This window comes from Tachypleus tridentatus, chromosome 10, assembly GCF_004210375.1.
Source record: "Tachypleus tridentatus isolate NWPU-2018 chromosome 10, ASM421037v1, whole genome shotgun sequence".
Classification (NCBI taxonomy): Eukaryota; Metazoa; Arthropoda; class Merostomata; order Xiphosura; family Limulidae; genus Tachypleus; species Tachypleus tridentatus.
In genome coordinates this window covers 164,265,264-164,281,745 of record NC_134834.1, presented here as the reverse complement: position 1 = coordinate 164,281,745, position 16,482 = coordinate 164,265,264, and the positions used below count along the sequence as shown (strand labels likewise).

At 32.7% G+C, this 16,482-nt stretch overlaps 1 pseudogene across 1 annotated transcript in view; it reads right to left on the bottom strand.

Annotated features, from left to right (window-relative positions):
- LOC143228561 (cubilin-like) overlaps positions 1 to 16,482 on the bottom strand; it is a 48,967-nt pseudogene that overhangs the window by 11,665 nt on the left and 20,820 nt on the right. Inside the window, exons 10-15 of the transcript XR_013015349.1 lie at positions 15,212 to 15,589; positions 13,068 to 13,442; positions 11,983 to 12,114; positions 4,173 to 4,409; positions 1,845 to 1,964; positions 725 to 1,012 (exon numbers count right to left, since the gene is read on the bottom strand). The product of XR_013015349.1 is annotated as a cubilin-like (transcript). The remainder of the gene's footprint in view (positions 1 to 724; positions 1,013 to 1,844; positions 1,965 to 4,172; positions 4,410 to 11,982; positions 12,115 to 13,067; positions 13,443 to 15,211; positions 15,590 to 16,482) is intronic.

Here is a 16,482-nt window from a genome sequence, read left to right as displayed (position 1 = left end):
GAAAGAAAAGGCATTTAAGTGAATGGAAAATAATCTATAAACTTCACGGAAATGTAGTTATTGATCTTATTAAAAAACCCTAAAAACAAAGACTACATTCTTGGTTGTTGCTTTAGAGCAGAGCCACATTAAGCTATATTCTGTGTCCATTGCAGGGAATCGAGCCCCAGATTTTGGAGTTATAGGTCCATAAGCTTACGTCTGTCCCACCGAGGGACGAATACATTCTTACAAGAACACATTTTCTGAAACAAAATAAGTCAGTTGTGTTTTGCAGTGATATTTCATTTGGATAATAATAAACGAATCGCATAATAAACTAGATAGTGATTGAATCTGAATAAATTTCAATAGATTTAATAGTTTAGATAAGATATAAAATAAATATATTCATGATTCGTAAAAATGGAAAGTTTATTTAATCTCTCTCCTATTTAATATTTTTCACCCCCCGAAGGGATAGGGGTAAGCCTAAGCATTTACAACTCTAAAATCCTGGTTCGATTCCCCGTGGTAGACACAGTGGATAGCGTAATGTAGCCTCGCATTAAACGACGTAAATATTGTAAATTCCATAATCTTGTTAAAGTTGTTTAAGCACAATTTTAAGATAATTATGAAGACAAAAATTACAAATAATTATGAAACCCAAATATGTGGAGACCTAATGTTATTGAAGTTAACCAGAGTGACAAAACAGGAAAGGCAATTATACAGAACATACTGACAGAATTTATTGGCAGAATCCCACATAATGGTTCATCCTCTATCTTCAGGAAGTCATACTGACAGCCATTACTTGTTTCAACATCAAATGAATTGAATGTCATCCGAAGCTTGCATATCTGACTGTTTATCCGAAGAATAGTGTAGAGGCAGTCGAGATTGTTCCCATAATGACTAGGATAATTTGGGCTTGTAAGTTCAAAGTTCGAAGAGGTATACAAGAGTTCACAGGAGTTTTCCGTTTTAAGCGTAACAGATGGTGTTATAAGGGGGTAAGTGGTAAAAGCTAAAAAAGATAATATTGGTTTATATTTCCCTGGTCTTATCAAATAAAAAACAGTGAATTAAAGGAAAAAAATAAATATATACCTTGAAAACGTCATCAATTTTAAGGCTGTATTTAGTTAATTATATACTTAAGTACTATCACAACTGTAATTATCATAAACTATAAAAAATTATAACACGATCTCTTACGCGTACCTTTAATAAGCACTTAGACACACCACTCTATATCTACAAAAGAATTCTGACCTAAATGTGTAACGTCAAAATGTTAGAGCAATAACCTATTTGCTGGCTGACGAAACCTTCCGAATTTACTCTTTTACCGTTGAATTCTTTTAGTGTTTGTAACACTAAATAATGTTCAATATTTCGAATAACATTCTGTGAAGTCTTTCTTCTTTATTTTCAATATTATATGTCAGTTGAAGCCATACTATCCAACTGCTATGAAGGAAGTCATTTTAACATTTGTTTTCCAAATTAACAAAATAGGTACAAAATGTAATATTGAGAGCCCCTTGTAAATTGTTTTATGTTATTTCTGTATTTGTATAAAGTTTTTTATATTGTAAAGCAATGGGCTGAAGTATTTAAAGCAGTACCTACATTACAAGCTGTTACAATAAGATTTTCGACCATTGTATTCCACCTTTAAGTGTTATTGGCTTTCCAATAAGACGAGCGTTGCCGGAATAATATATGTCAAGGATCTGTAATGTCCATCATTATATAATCAATCTTCGGCGTTAAAACATAGACAAAATTAATTAATTCTTACAAAAAATAATTTCAGAAACAAAACATCAACTTTTATTGCACATCAAACTCACGTTCGTCAGTAGAACAAAGAGCTTGATGGAAAAAAGCTTTGAACCCCCGATCTGTGAATCGCTGGTTCGTGACAAATTGGACAAATCCTTCACGCTTCTCAGCGTAAATCCTCAACGTTCCTGAAAGAAATAAAATACTGAAGCATTTCACGAAAAAAATAAAATATTTGATGAGCACTTGATTGACTCACTTTGTGCTAACTGCCCTGTAAAATAACGTGTTCTCTACCACAGTAGCTTGTAGAACGTAGTTATCAATAATGAAAAAAATCAAACTAATGGAAATGATTGGATGTTAAAAGAAAAACAGAGAGAAAAGAGAAGGCTGGAATAAAGTTATATATTAAAACACACAAGTTACATACTACAGAATATAACAATAATAGAAATAATGTCCTCCTAGAATCATTGTTAGAGAACGTAACAGTAACGACACTACTGTGTGTGTCCCCGAATCACTGTTAGATAACTTAACAATAATAACACTACTGTGTGTGTCCCCGAATCACTGTTAGATAACTTAACAATAATAACACTACTGTGTGTGTCCCCGAATCACTGTTAGATAACTTAACAATAATAACACTACTGTGTGTGTCACCGAATCACTGTTAGAGAACTTAACAGTAACGACACTACTGTGTGTGTTCCCGAATCATTGTTAGAGATCCTAACAATAATAACACTACTGTGTGTGTCCCCGAATCACTGTTAGATAACTTAACAATAATAACACTACTGTGTGTATTCCCGAATTATTGTTAGAGATCTTAACAATAATAACACTACTGTGTGTGTCTCCGAATCATTGTTAGAGAACTTAACAATAATAACACTGTTGTGTGTGTCACCGAATCATTTTTAGAGAACTTAATAATAATAACACTACTGTGTGTGTCTCCGAATCATTATTAGAGAACTTAACAATAATAACACTACTGTGTGTGTCCCCGAATCATTGTTAGAGATCTTAACAATAATAACACTAATATATGTGTTCCCCTGAATCATTGGAAGGGAATATTTTTTTTCGAAATTCCCTTTAATGTTATGATGTAATTGAAAATAGAATGAAAATGCTTTGTTTATTTAAGATTTTCGTGCAAAGCAACACCGAGGTTATCTACACATACCATTCTTAATTTGAAACTTGTGAACTAGCGATCAACACCTACCGTCAACACTTTGGATACTCATGTATTTTTCACAGGATACAGGCATTTAAGTCGTCGTTATAAAGATGTGCCAACGGCCCCAAAGAGCAGAGCACGATTTTGCGATAGCGGGACATGAGCCATGAACCTTCGATCTCTAATCACTAGGCCACGTTTAAACCAAATTAAATGTACGCGGAATCTTTATTTGAGTTTACATTTCTATAACCATACTCGCCTGTAGCGTCTTATAAAATAATATTGATGCTTTGTTGTGCCATCAAATGAATTACTTCATTTATAATAACAGAAAACACATTTTATGTTAAGCAAAAGTTTACCATTGTGTGAAAAATACACTCATTAATAATGTGTATAATGCTTTCAGTAGAGATATTCTCACAAACTGTTCTTAAAACATAATACATAATTTAGCATGTTGGCTCCCACGCGACCCATCGATGGGTCGCGATAGTCTTCCAGTAAGACCGACACAACCCACTGGTGAATCGTACTCTATTTTTGTTTTAAAGGGCCACTTATTGGCTGGGACGCAATACTGCTTCCTCAATAAAATCAAAAGTTAATTAATGCGTGTCAGTTAAGACAGTAAAATGAACACTTTGGCTCTCAAGCCTATTTTGCCGATACATTCCAGGGTCGAGAGAAGAAATGTTGTCTTAATTTCCACTCTTATTTGTACATGTAGCTAATTTTCATACAAAAAGCTATATGAACCTATGAACCTGTAAAAGCAAGTCATGGATTTTAAATTTACTGCAAATTAGATAATAATCTTTCCATAATATAACCTTATGGCATGCTTCTTTTATGTGCTTAGGTTATAAATTATATTTTTTGTATGCTATTTTTTTTGAAGATATGAAATGTTGACTCTATTACATATATATATTCTACGCTTGCTATAAAATTTATTCGAATTCAATGTCTTCATAATTTAGTTGTTAAAACTTCAACTGAATTATTCAACTCGCGTTTCTGCCTTGTGTTGTGTCCACTGTAAGGATCGAACTTTGAGTTTTGAAACTATAAGTTATCAAGCTAACCAATGGGAAATCTTGATTCATTTCAAGTATAAAAACAAACAAAAATATTTCAATAATGAAAACCATTTTCTGCAAACATCAAGTCAGAATAATACACCAAAACATACGCGTATCTCCTTTTAGTTGTTTTCCGCAATAACGAACACCATTGATTTCGAGATAATCTTGTTCACAACGGCCTCTGGAAGGTTCAAGTTCAAAGTCAGAGAAACTGAGTACTACGCTGCAGTACCCTGGCTGCGGCCTGAAGTGATACGTACAAACAAGGTTGTCATGGTAATTTCTAGGATATCCTTTACTCTGTATGACACCGTTGAGAGCATCATGTGTCTCATCACAAGACTCTGGAACAGAAAACACAATAACTAAAACGATTATACTCTTAAAATGATTCAATGAGTTTGTATCAAAATGATGGTCAGTAATGATATTTTAAGAAAACTTGTCGAAGATGAATATATTTACCGAAGTTAAATAGTCATAAATGTTTTGTAATATATCATTTTTACCGTTCATTCTTCATTGGTTTTAAGGTATGCACGAAAGGTTCAGATGTTTGTTAACACAAAAAGTGTAATATATATTTATAACACTGTGTTTCAAGAGTATATAATGTAAGTTCCTATTGTGTTTCTCTTTAGGGGAGTATATTACTTTTTTACCTTCATTGGAAAACGTGTGAGTAAACAAAGATGTACGAAGACAGTCATACAGAAAACTATCAGCCCTCATATCTTCTAGTCACATCTACAAATCACCTGAGACCCATCCAGGAGAACACTGTTATTCATTCAATATTCTAACCTCACCTAAATATCTGTGTGGAATAAGGACATGAAGCTTCTCGTTCACATCTGTACATACCCTACAGATTTATTCAGAACAGGAATTTTCAGCTCTATAAAGCTTCTAGTCACACCTATAAGCATCCTATAAATTCATTCAAAAACGAAGCTTTCACCCCTTAAAGCTTCTAGTCACAACTATAAGAACCCTACAGATTCATTCACAAAAGGGAACTTTCACCCCTTAAACTTCTAGTGACACCTAAAGATCTATTCAGAATGAGAGCACATCGCTTTTAGTTCACTGCTGTAAGTTTGTTTACAATTAAGCATAAAGCTATATAATGGGTTATTTGTGTTTTTCCCAACACGGGTATCGAAATCCGGTCTCTAAAGTTGTAAGTCAGTTGACATACGAGATCTGTTCAAAAAATACGCGGACTTTTTGAATTGCGCGGCTTCAGTTGGTTCCAGGGGGAATCCGCTTGGTGTCGCTAGGTTTGCACAGATTAGCTGATTACGACGCCATTTTTCGACTGCAGATATCTTCATTTGTGTATTAGCTACGCGGTTTTAAGTGAAGTGCGATTTTTGCGTTTGGCGGATTTCAGAATGAATGACTTGAAGGAGCAACGACTTGCTGTGAAATTTTGTGTTAAACTTGGAAAATCTGCGACTGAAACTTTTGGTATGCTTAACACGGCTTACGGTGATGTTGCTATGAAGCGTACGCCATGTTTCAAGTGGCATGAACGTTTTAAGGATGGTCGACAACCAATTGAAGATGATGATCGTCCTGGACGTCCTTCCACGTCAACTGACAACCCACACGTCGACAAAATCAACACCCTGGTGCGGGCAAATCGACGTCTGACTGTCAGGGAGCTTGATAATTCACAAGTGACACATATAAAGTGTGAAATCATTTTTAACTTACCATTGTCTACTAAAGGAAATTGATCAGAGTTATAAAGAGTATCCAAGTTATTTGATACTTCAGAAGTGAAAGAAATAAAGTGTGGAATCATTTTTAACTTACCAGTGCCTCCTGGGGAAAAGTAATTGAAATAATAAAGAATATCCAGTCTCATGATTTTTCAGAAGTGAAACAAATAAGGTGTCAAATCATTTTTAAGTTACCATTGTATTCTGGAAGAAAGTGATTAGAGTAATAAAGAATATTCAAGTGATTTGATACTTCAGAAGTAAAACAAATAAAAAGTGGAATCATTTTTAACTTACCAGTGACTACTGGGAAAGAGTAATTAGAAAATTAAAAATATCCCAGTGACTTCTGGGAAAAAGTAATAAGAGTAATAAAAAATATCCGAATCACTTAATCCTTTAGAAGTGAAACAAATAAAGTTTGGAATCATTTGTAACTTACCAGTTTCTTCTGTGAAGAAATGGTTAGAATAAAAAAGAAAATTAAAGTCACCTGATTTTTAAGAAGTGAAACAAATAAAGTGTGGAATCATTTTTAACTTACCACTGACATCTGGAGGAAAGTGATTAGAATAATAAAAAATATCCAAGTCACTTGATTCTTCAGAAGTGAAACAAATAAACTGTGGAATCATAAACTTACCAGTGACTTCTGTGAAAAATTAATTAAAATAATAAAGAATATCCCAGTCACATGATCACTCAAAAGTGAAACAAATAAAGTGTGGAATCATTTTTAAATTACCAGTGTCTTCTGGGGGAAAGTGATTAGAATAATAAAAAATATCCAAGTCACTAGACCCTTCAGAAGTGAAACAAATAAAGTGTGGAATCATTTTTACCTAACCAGTGCCTTCTGAAAAGTAATTAAAATAATAAAGAATATCCGAGTCTCATGATTTTTCAAAAGTGAAACAAATAAAGAATGTTATTATTTTTCTACTTGTTTTTTCCCACAAAACACTGATAAATTAAAAGAAATCACTTTCCCCGAGAAGAAATTGATTGGAATAATAAAGAATATTCAAGTCACTTGATTTTCAAGAAGTGAAACAAATAAAGTGTGGAATCATTTTTAACTTACCAGTGTCTTCTGGGAAAAAGTAATTAAAATAATAAAGGATATCCCAGTCACTTGATACTTCAGAAATGAAACAAATAAAGAGTGGAATCATTTTTATCTTACCACTGACTTCTGGGAAAAAGTAATTAGAGTAATAAAAAATATCCGAGTCACTTGATCCTTTAGAAGTGAAACAAATAAGGTGTGGAATCATTTGTAACTTATCAGTTTCTTCTGCGGGAAAGTGATTAGAATAGTAACGAATATTCTAGTCACTTGATTTTTAAAAAGTGAAACAAATAATGTGTGGAATAATTTTTTACTTACGAGTGTTTTGTGGGAAAAGTAAGTAGAAAAATAAAAGATATCGGAGTCACTTGATCCTTTAAAAGTGAAACAAAATAAGTGTGGATTCATTTATAACTTACCAGTGTCTTCTCGGAAAAAGTGATTAGAATAATAAAAAATATCCAAGTCACTTGACCCTTCAATAGTGAAACAAATAAAGTGTGGAATCATTTTTACTTACCAGTGTCTTCTGGGGCAAAGTGATTAGAATAATGAAAAATATCCAAGTCATTTCATCCTTCAGAAGTGAAACAAATAAACTGTGGAATGAATTTTAATTTCCCAGAGTCATCTGGGAAGAAGTGATTAGAATAATAAAGAATATCCAAGTCACATAATTTTTCAGAAGTGAAACAAATAAAGTGTGGAATCATTTTTAACTTACCAGTATCTACTGGGAAAAATTAATTAAAATAATAAAAAATATCAAAGTAACTTGATCCTTCAGAAGTGAATCAAAGAAAGAGCGGAATCATTTTTATCATACCAGTGACATGTGGGAAAAGTAATTAGAGTAATAAAAAATATCACAGCTACATAATTATTCAGAAGTGAAACAAATAAAGTGTGAAATGATTTTAATTTACCAGTGTCTTCTGGGAAAAAGAAATTAGAATAATAATGAATATCTGAATCACTCGATCCTTCAGAAGTAAAACAAATAAAGTGAAGAATTATTTAAAACATACCTGTTTCCTTTAAGGGAAAGTGATAAGAATAATAAAGAATATTCATGTCACTTGATTTTTAAGAAGTGAAACAAATAAAGTGTGGAATCATTTTTAACTTACCAATGACTTCTGGAGGAAAGTGATTAAAATAATAAAAAATAGCCAAGTCACTTGACCCTTCAGAAGAGAAACAAATAAAATATGAAATGATTTTAAATTACAAGTGTCTTCTGGGAAAAAGAAATTAGAATAATAAAGAATATCTGAATCACTCGATCCTTTAGAAGTGAAACAAATAAATTGTGGAATCATTTGTAACTTACCAGTGTCTTCTGACAAAAAGTAATTAAAATAATAGAAAACATTACAGCTACATAATCATTCACAAGTGAAACAAATAAATTGTGGAATCATTTTTACTTACCAGTGACTTCTGGGGAAAATGATTAGAATAATGAAAAATATCCAAGTCACTTGATCTTTCAGAAGTGAAACAAATAAACTGTCGAATCATTTTGAACTTACCAGTGATTTCTGTGAAAAAGTAATTAAAATAATAAAAAATATCACAGCTACATAATCATTCAGAAGTGAAACAACTAAAGTGTGAAATGATTTTAATTTACCAGTGTCTTCTGGGAAAAAGAAATTAGAATAATAAAGAATATCTGAATCACTCGATCCTTCAGAAGTGAAACAAATAAAGTGTGGAATCATTTTTATCTTACCACTGACTTCTGGGAAAAAGTAATTAGAGTAATAAAAAATATCCGAGTCACTTGATCCTTTAGAAGTGAAACATATAAGGTGTGGAATCATTTGTAACTTATCAGTTTCTTCTGCGGGAAAGTGATTAGAATAGTAACGAATATTCTAGTCACTTGATTTTTAAAAAGTGAAACAAATAATGTGCGGAATAATTTTTTACTTGCGAGTGTTTTGTGGGAAAAGTAAGTAGAAAAATAAAAGATATCGGAGTCACTTGATCCTTTAAAAGTGAAACAAAATAAGTGTGGATTCATTTTTACTTACCAGTGTCTTCTGGGGGAAAGTGATTAGAATAATGAAAAATATCCAAGTCATTTCATCCTTCAGAAGTGAAACAAATAAACTGTGGAATGAATTTTAATTTCCCAGAGTCATCTGGGAAAAAGTGATTAGAATAATAAAGAATATCCAAGTCACATAATTTTTCAGAAGTAAAACAAATAAAGTGTTGAATCATTTTTAACTTACCAGTATCTACTGGGAAAAATTAATTAAAATGATAAACAATATCAAAGTAACTTGATCCTTCAGAAGTGAATCAAAGAAAGAGAGGAATCATTTTTATCATACCAGTGACTTGTGGGAAAAGTAATTAGAGTAATAAAAAATATCCGAGTCACTTGATCCTTTAGAAGTAAAACAAATAAAGTGTAGAATTATTTAAAACATACCTGTTTCTTTTAAGGGAAAGTGATAAGAATAATAAAGAATGTTCAAGTCACTTGATTTTTAAGAAGTGAAACAAATAAAGTGTGGTATCATTTTTAACTTACCAATGACTTCTGGAGGAAAGTGATTAATATAATAAAAAATATCCAAGTCACTTGACCCTTCAGAAGTGAAACAAATAAAATATGAAATGATTTTAAATTACAAGTGTCTTCTGGGAAAAAGAAATTAGAATAATAAAGAATAACTGAAGCACTCGATCCTTCAGAAGTGAAACAAATAAAGTGTGAAATAATTTTAAATCACCAGTGTTTTCTGGGAAAACGAAATTAGGATAATAAAGAATATCTGAATCACTCGATCCTTCAGAAGTGAAACGAATAACATATAGAATCATTTTTAACTTACCATTGACTTCTGGGGAAAGTGTTTAGAGTAATAAAAAGTATCCAAGTCATTTGATACCTCAGAAGTAAAAGAAATAAAGTGTGGAATCATTTTTAACTTACCAGTGTTGTGTGGGAAAAAGTAATTAAAATAATAAAGGATATCAAAGTAACTTGATCCTTCAGAAGAGAATCAAATAAGGAGTGGAATCATTTTTATCTTACCAGTGACTTGTGAGAAAAAGTAATTGGAATAATAAAAAATATTCGAGTCACTTGATCCTTTAGAAGTGAAACAAATAAAGTGTAGAATAATTTGAAACTTACCAGTTTCTTTTGGGGGAAAGTGATTAGAATAATAAAGAATATTCAAGTCACTTGATTTTTTAGAAGTGAACTAAATAAAGTGTGAAATGATTTTAAATTACCAGTGTTTTCTGGGAAAAAGAAATTAGAATAATAAAGAATATCTGAATCACTCGATCCTTCAGAAGTGAAACAAATAAAGTGTGGAGTCATTTGTAACTTAACAGTTTCTTTCGGGGGAAAGTTATTAGAATAATGAAAAATATCCAAGTCACTTGATCTTTCAGAAGTGAAACAAATAAACTGTGAAATTATTTTTAACTTACCAGTGACTTCTCTAAAAAGTAATTAGAATAATAAAAAATTTCCCAGTCACTTGTTCTTTCAGAAGAGAAACAAATAAAGTATGGAATCATTTTTAACGTACCAGTGTCTTCTGGGTAAAAGTGATTAGAATAATAAAAAATATCTATGTCACTTGACCCTTCAGAAATGAAACAAATAAAGTGTGGGATCATTTTAACTTACCAGTGTCTTTTGGGGAAAAGTGATTAGAGTAATAAAGAGTATCTAAGTGATTTGATACTTCAGAATTGAAACTAATAAAGTGTGTTATAATTTTTAACTTATCAGTGCCTTCTGGGAAAAAGTAATTGGAATAATAAAGGATATCCGAGTCACTTCATCCTTCAGAAGTGAAACAAATAAACTGTGGAATCATTTTTAACTTACCAGTGTCTTCTGGGAGAAAGTGATTAGAATAATGAAAAATATTCAAGTCACTTCATCTTTAAGAAGTGAAACAAATAAACTGTGGAATCATTTTTAATTTCCCAGTGTCTTCTGGGAAAAAGTGATAAGAATAATAAAGAATATCTAAGACACTTGATTTTTTAGAAGTGAAACAAATAAAGTGTTGAATCAATTTTTAACTTACCAGTATCTACTCGGAAAAAGTAATTAAAATAATAAAGGATATCAAGTAACTTGACCCTTCAGAAGAGAATCAAATAAAGTGGAATAATTTTAATCTTACCAGTGACTTGTGGGAAAAAAGTAATTGGAATAATAAAAAATATCCGAGTCACTTGATCCTTTAGAAGTGAAACAAATAAAGTGTAGAATAATTTGAAACTTACCAGTTTCTTTTGGGGGAAAGTGATTAGAATAATAAAGAATATTCAAATCACTTGATTTTTTTAAAAGTGAACTAAATAAAGTGTAGAATCATTTTTAACTTACCACTGACTTCTGGAGGAAAGTGATTAGAATAATAAAATATATCCAAGTCACTTGACCCTTCAGTAGTGAAACAAATAAAGTGTGAAATGATCTTAAATTACCAGTGTTTTCTGGGAAAAAGAAATTAGAATAATAAAGAATATCTGAAGCACTCGATCCTTCAGAAGTGAAACAAATAAAGTGTGGAATCATTTTTAACTTACCAGATTCTTCTGAGGAAAAGTGATTAGTATAATAAAGAGTATTGTTTGTTTTTGAATTTCGCACAAAGCTACTCGAGGGCTATCTGTGCTAGCCGTCCCTAATTTAGCAGTGTAAGACTAGAGGGAAGGCAGCTAGTCATCACCACCCACCGCCAACTCTTGGGCTACTCTTTTACCAACGAATAGTGGGATTGACCGTAACATTATAACGCTCCCACGGCTGTAAGGGCGACCATGTTTGGCGCGACCGGGATGCGATAAAGAGTATCCATGTCACTTGACCCTTCAGAAGTGAAACAAATAAAGTGTGAAATGATTTTAAATTACCAGTGTCTTCTGGGAAAAAGAAATTAGAATAATAAAGAATATCTGAATCACTCAATCCTTCAGAAGTGAAACAAATGAAGTGTGGAATCATTTTTAACTTACCAGTGTCTACTGGGAAAACGTAATTAAAATAATAAATGATATCCGAGTAACTTGATCCTTGAGAAGTGAAATAAATAAAGTGTGGATTCATTTTTAACTTACCAGTGTCTTCTGGGGGAAAGTGATTAGAAGAACAAGGAATCTGTTTAACTCTGATATGGAAACCTGGCCGTGAGGTGGCTGAATCTGAATGGAATTCAATTTTGATCTCTGATGTTTCGAACTGCAAGGTTCCTGATAAAATACATATATACGTACACATTAATATATACACCATTTATAAATTCTTAGTAACTTATACTTTCAGTGAGAGAAATAGGCAAACAAGCGTTTTTCATTAGTTTAGATCAATATGAACTCGAATAAATTATACAAATATCTTTTGGTAATATTAAACTTTAGTTTTATTACTTTATGAAGTCGCTGTGCGTATAACTAACTGTCTGTAAATAAATATATTTTCTATCAAGTTTATTTAACGTACAGTTTTACATATTATACGTTTTGCAGTAATTTTTTGACTTCAAATAAAGCAAATAGAATAAATTTAAAGATTACAAGCTTAGAATAATTGTTTGTTACTTTAGAATTAAGTTACACTGAGCAATCTACTGTGTCCATTTCGGAGAATCAAATCCCGGTTTGGTTTGTTTCGATTTTCGCATAAAGCTTCTCGAGAGATATTTGCGCTAGCCGTTCCTAATTTTGCAGTGCAAGATTAAAAGAAGGGCAGCTAGTTATCACCACCCACCGCCAACTTTGGGCTACTCTTTTACCAAAAAATAGTGGGATTGACCGTCACATTATAACGTGGCCATGGCTGAAAGGACGAACATGTTTGGTGTGACGGGAATTCGAACCCGAGACTCTCAGATTTTGAGTCGAATGCCTTAACCACCTGGTCATGCTGGGCCCTAACCTTGGATTTTAATATCAAGTCTGTAAGCTTATCGCTGTCCCACAGGGGGACTCGAGCAAAAAGAGAAACGTATTGAGTTTTCTGTCAAACTTCCTAAAATCTTACTGGTGAAACCTTAGTTGTAGTTTCTTTTTTAACCCATTCAATTTTTTTTTTAAAAAAAAGACAATTTATCTTACTGGAACCTAAGGAATAACGTATGTTTTGTTAGTGACCTGCGCACTTACTACAAATAATTATATATATAGTGAAGGCAAATAAAGGTTACTTTTTTCTCCTACTGGTAGCAATCCACATAGCCTTTCCCCGTTCACGGAGACGTAGTCGTACTGACAATTTCCACTACCCTCAACATCAAAACTCAGAAAGGTCAGCTCCAATTTGCAGCTGTCTCTTTGCCGATAAACGGTGTAGCGACAGTCCAGGTTGTTGGGATATTGTAGTGGATATTCCTCACTCCTGATATCGAATTCGGTCTCCGTATATTTCTTGTGACAAGGGTTAGACAAAGGCGTGTCAGAGGTCGGAAATGAAGCTTTTAAACATTCTTCTTGAGTGACTTTTATTCGAAACCCAGAGCGAGAACTAGCTGAGTCAGTCCGAAAGTGGATCATTTTCTCAAACGACTGGAAATCATAGTTTTCTAGGTACAGAAATAAACGTTTCAATCTAAGCAAAAATTTTTGTTTATTTCTCTATTTCACCTTTTAGAAATATTTAATACAACTGTCTCTAAAAAGTAAGCCAACAGATAGTTTGTGATTGAATTTATTGAAAGGTAATTTGAAAACCGTTTCTAAATTGTTTTTGCTTTTAAACAACGTAAGTAATTTTAGCTCTCAGATACTTAACACGGAGTGACGGATATTTATTGTTTGGCATGATATATTTCTTGATAACTGCAAAGCTACACAATTGTTTCTATTCGTACTCTGCCCACCGAGCGTATCAAAACCTGACTTTTGGCGTCATTATCCCTTAGGCTTATCGCTGGGCCATCCCATTTGCAATATGTCGACGATAGAATTATTTCACGAGCAATTCCATAAACAAAGCACAAATAAAAATAATGTCGATTTCTTTAATCTATATTAAAATATAAATTGGCATTGGGAAAGAAAAAAAATACCGAACGACTTAAAAATGTTTATTATTATTCTAAATTAACGCTTGTTTATCTTTCTTGTTTATGGTAAAAGATAATAGAAGTAACGTACACACTGTTCGGAAAAATACATGTTGAGTACATTAAATAATGGACCAGTGATTATTAGCATGCTATAATATAGATCTGTGGTTCGCACCTCTTTTGGTTTGATTTGAATTTCGCGCAAAGCTACACGAGGGTTATCTGCGCTAGCCGTCCATAATTTTGCAGCGTAAGATCACAGGGAAGGCAGCTAGTTTTTACCACCCAGAACCAACTCTTGGGCTAATCTTTTACCAACGAAAAGTGGGATTAACCGTAACATTATAACGTCCTCATGGCTGAAAGGGCGATAATGTTCGGTGTGATGGGGATTCGAACCCGAGACCATCAGATTACGAGTCGAGTCTCTTAACCACATGGCCATGCCAGACCTCGCACCTCTTTACTACTTAGAAAAAAAAGAAGGGTTATTAGAGTGACGGTTAAATTCCAGTGCAACTCAAGGGTTGTCGATGGGTGACTTTGACTAAAAACTTTAACTTTCCTAAATTTGGGACGACTAGCACAGGGAGCCTTTGAGAAGCTGTGAGCAAAATGTTACAAATAGACTATAAATAAAACAAAAGTACAATGCATAAATACCATGCCACTTTACTGATGCAATTACGTTGAAAACAATTGTTAAGATATAAGTATCTAAAAGAAGAAGTTCTGGCTTCAAATTATCTCGTAACCCCTACCACTATACAGTAGCGTGTTGTCTATCAGTAAACACTAAAATGACATCACATAAAGGACGCTTAATGTTGCACTTGATATTGCTATAGCATCAGTAAAACATGATCCTGCCATGAATGACGAGAAGAATAACGCACTCTGTAGGATACAACAGGATGTGACACATGAACGTCAAAAGCAAGAAATAAAAATATTTATTACTCTTATTTTTGCTTTTCTTTACTCTTGAAACAGAACACATTGCTGAAGCACATTAATAACATGTTTAACATCATGGTGAGGAATACTGTTGTAGTTTGATACTCTCAATGAAAAACGAAACGCGCCAACGTTATTCCTGGAAACACAATAGGATTCTATAAATCGTTTGATATAATCCTCCTGTTGTAGGAGATTTAAGTCCTTGAGATGTAAAGATTTCTGTCAAAGAAATACTAAAGCTGTCGAAAATTATTTTCCAATGATACTCAGTATCTTAGACCTTCTAGTGTTTATTGTTGTTGTTGATTTCAGAAGACACTTACCAGAGGTTCCTGATGGTAAAGTTCCACAAAGTTTCTGGTCGTCCACCTCCACGTAGTCATACTCACAGTTTGTACTCGATTCGATATCAAAGTGCAGAAACTGTAGTTTGAGAGTACAGATATTAGCATTGTGACGTCGGACAGTGTAAATGCAATCCAAGTCGTTATCGTAGTTTGTGGGATAGTTCACGCTTTCCAAATAGAATTCTTTCCGGGCGTAAACTTTGCTACAAAAACTTCTCTCGGGCACGAACGGCATCCCAGTTGTGTATGAATTACATTCTTCCTGCACCACTCGAATGACGTAGCCGCGGTCAGTATGCCGATCATTAGAATGAAAAGAGAACACCTTTGCAGTTGCGTTGAAAGCAACTATTCCTAAAAGCGAAATAACTAAGTAAATCAACTGGAAATATGTTGAAATGAAACGTTCAGCACATTAAACGCTATAGTACAGCGAAAAACTAGTTAAAAATTAAACTAGATAAGATAAAAGTACACATGAATAGTCTCTCTTATATTGTAAATAGTTATAAACCAGCTGAAGTGAAGTTAAACTGCATAAATACAAACAATGAAAACAAGTTTTTAACCTATACATATTATGAGACTTTTTTTTTTTGGTACAAGAAAATTATGTCTTTACATTTTGTCTATTTTGATCAACAATGACGGTGAAAGCTACATTCACTTTGAATCATTGTAGTAAATTACTTGGACAAAAACAAATGAAACAAAGTGAAATACTTCTGTAAAATACACAAATATAAACTTATTTTTTAAAAAGACAAGATATATTTCATACTTTAAATATATTTACGCGATTAAACAACAACAAAAGGAAATAGGATAATTGTAAACAACCTAAAAAGAAATGTGTTAATAAATCTGTATAAATATAACCATATTACATTGGGTTAGTCGTACTGAGGTTAATAAATTAGCCTGTTTGATATGGCTATACGAAACCCTTGTATTTATATGGATGGTATAGCCAAATTAAATATGGCAATTTTCCTATATAAATCGGAAGAACAAGGTCTCAGTTTAAAAAAAAAAAACACGCTAATATTTAGTAATTTATCAAATTTCTCAGGTGCTCAGTCGTACATGTTAATCTAATTTCCTAATAATAGCAGTTGTTTGGCCATTCCTGAAAAAGTATTAAGAGTGCTTCGTCTGATTTGGTTTGTTTTGTTTTGAATTTTGCGCAAGCGCTTCGTATTTTGCAACAGCTGTTTAATAGCTTTACTAGAGTGAATATTTAGCCA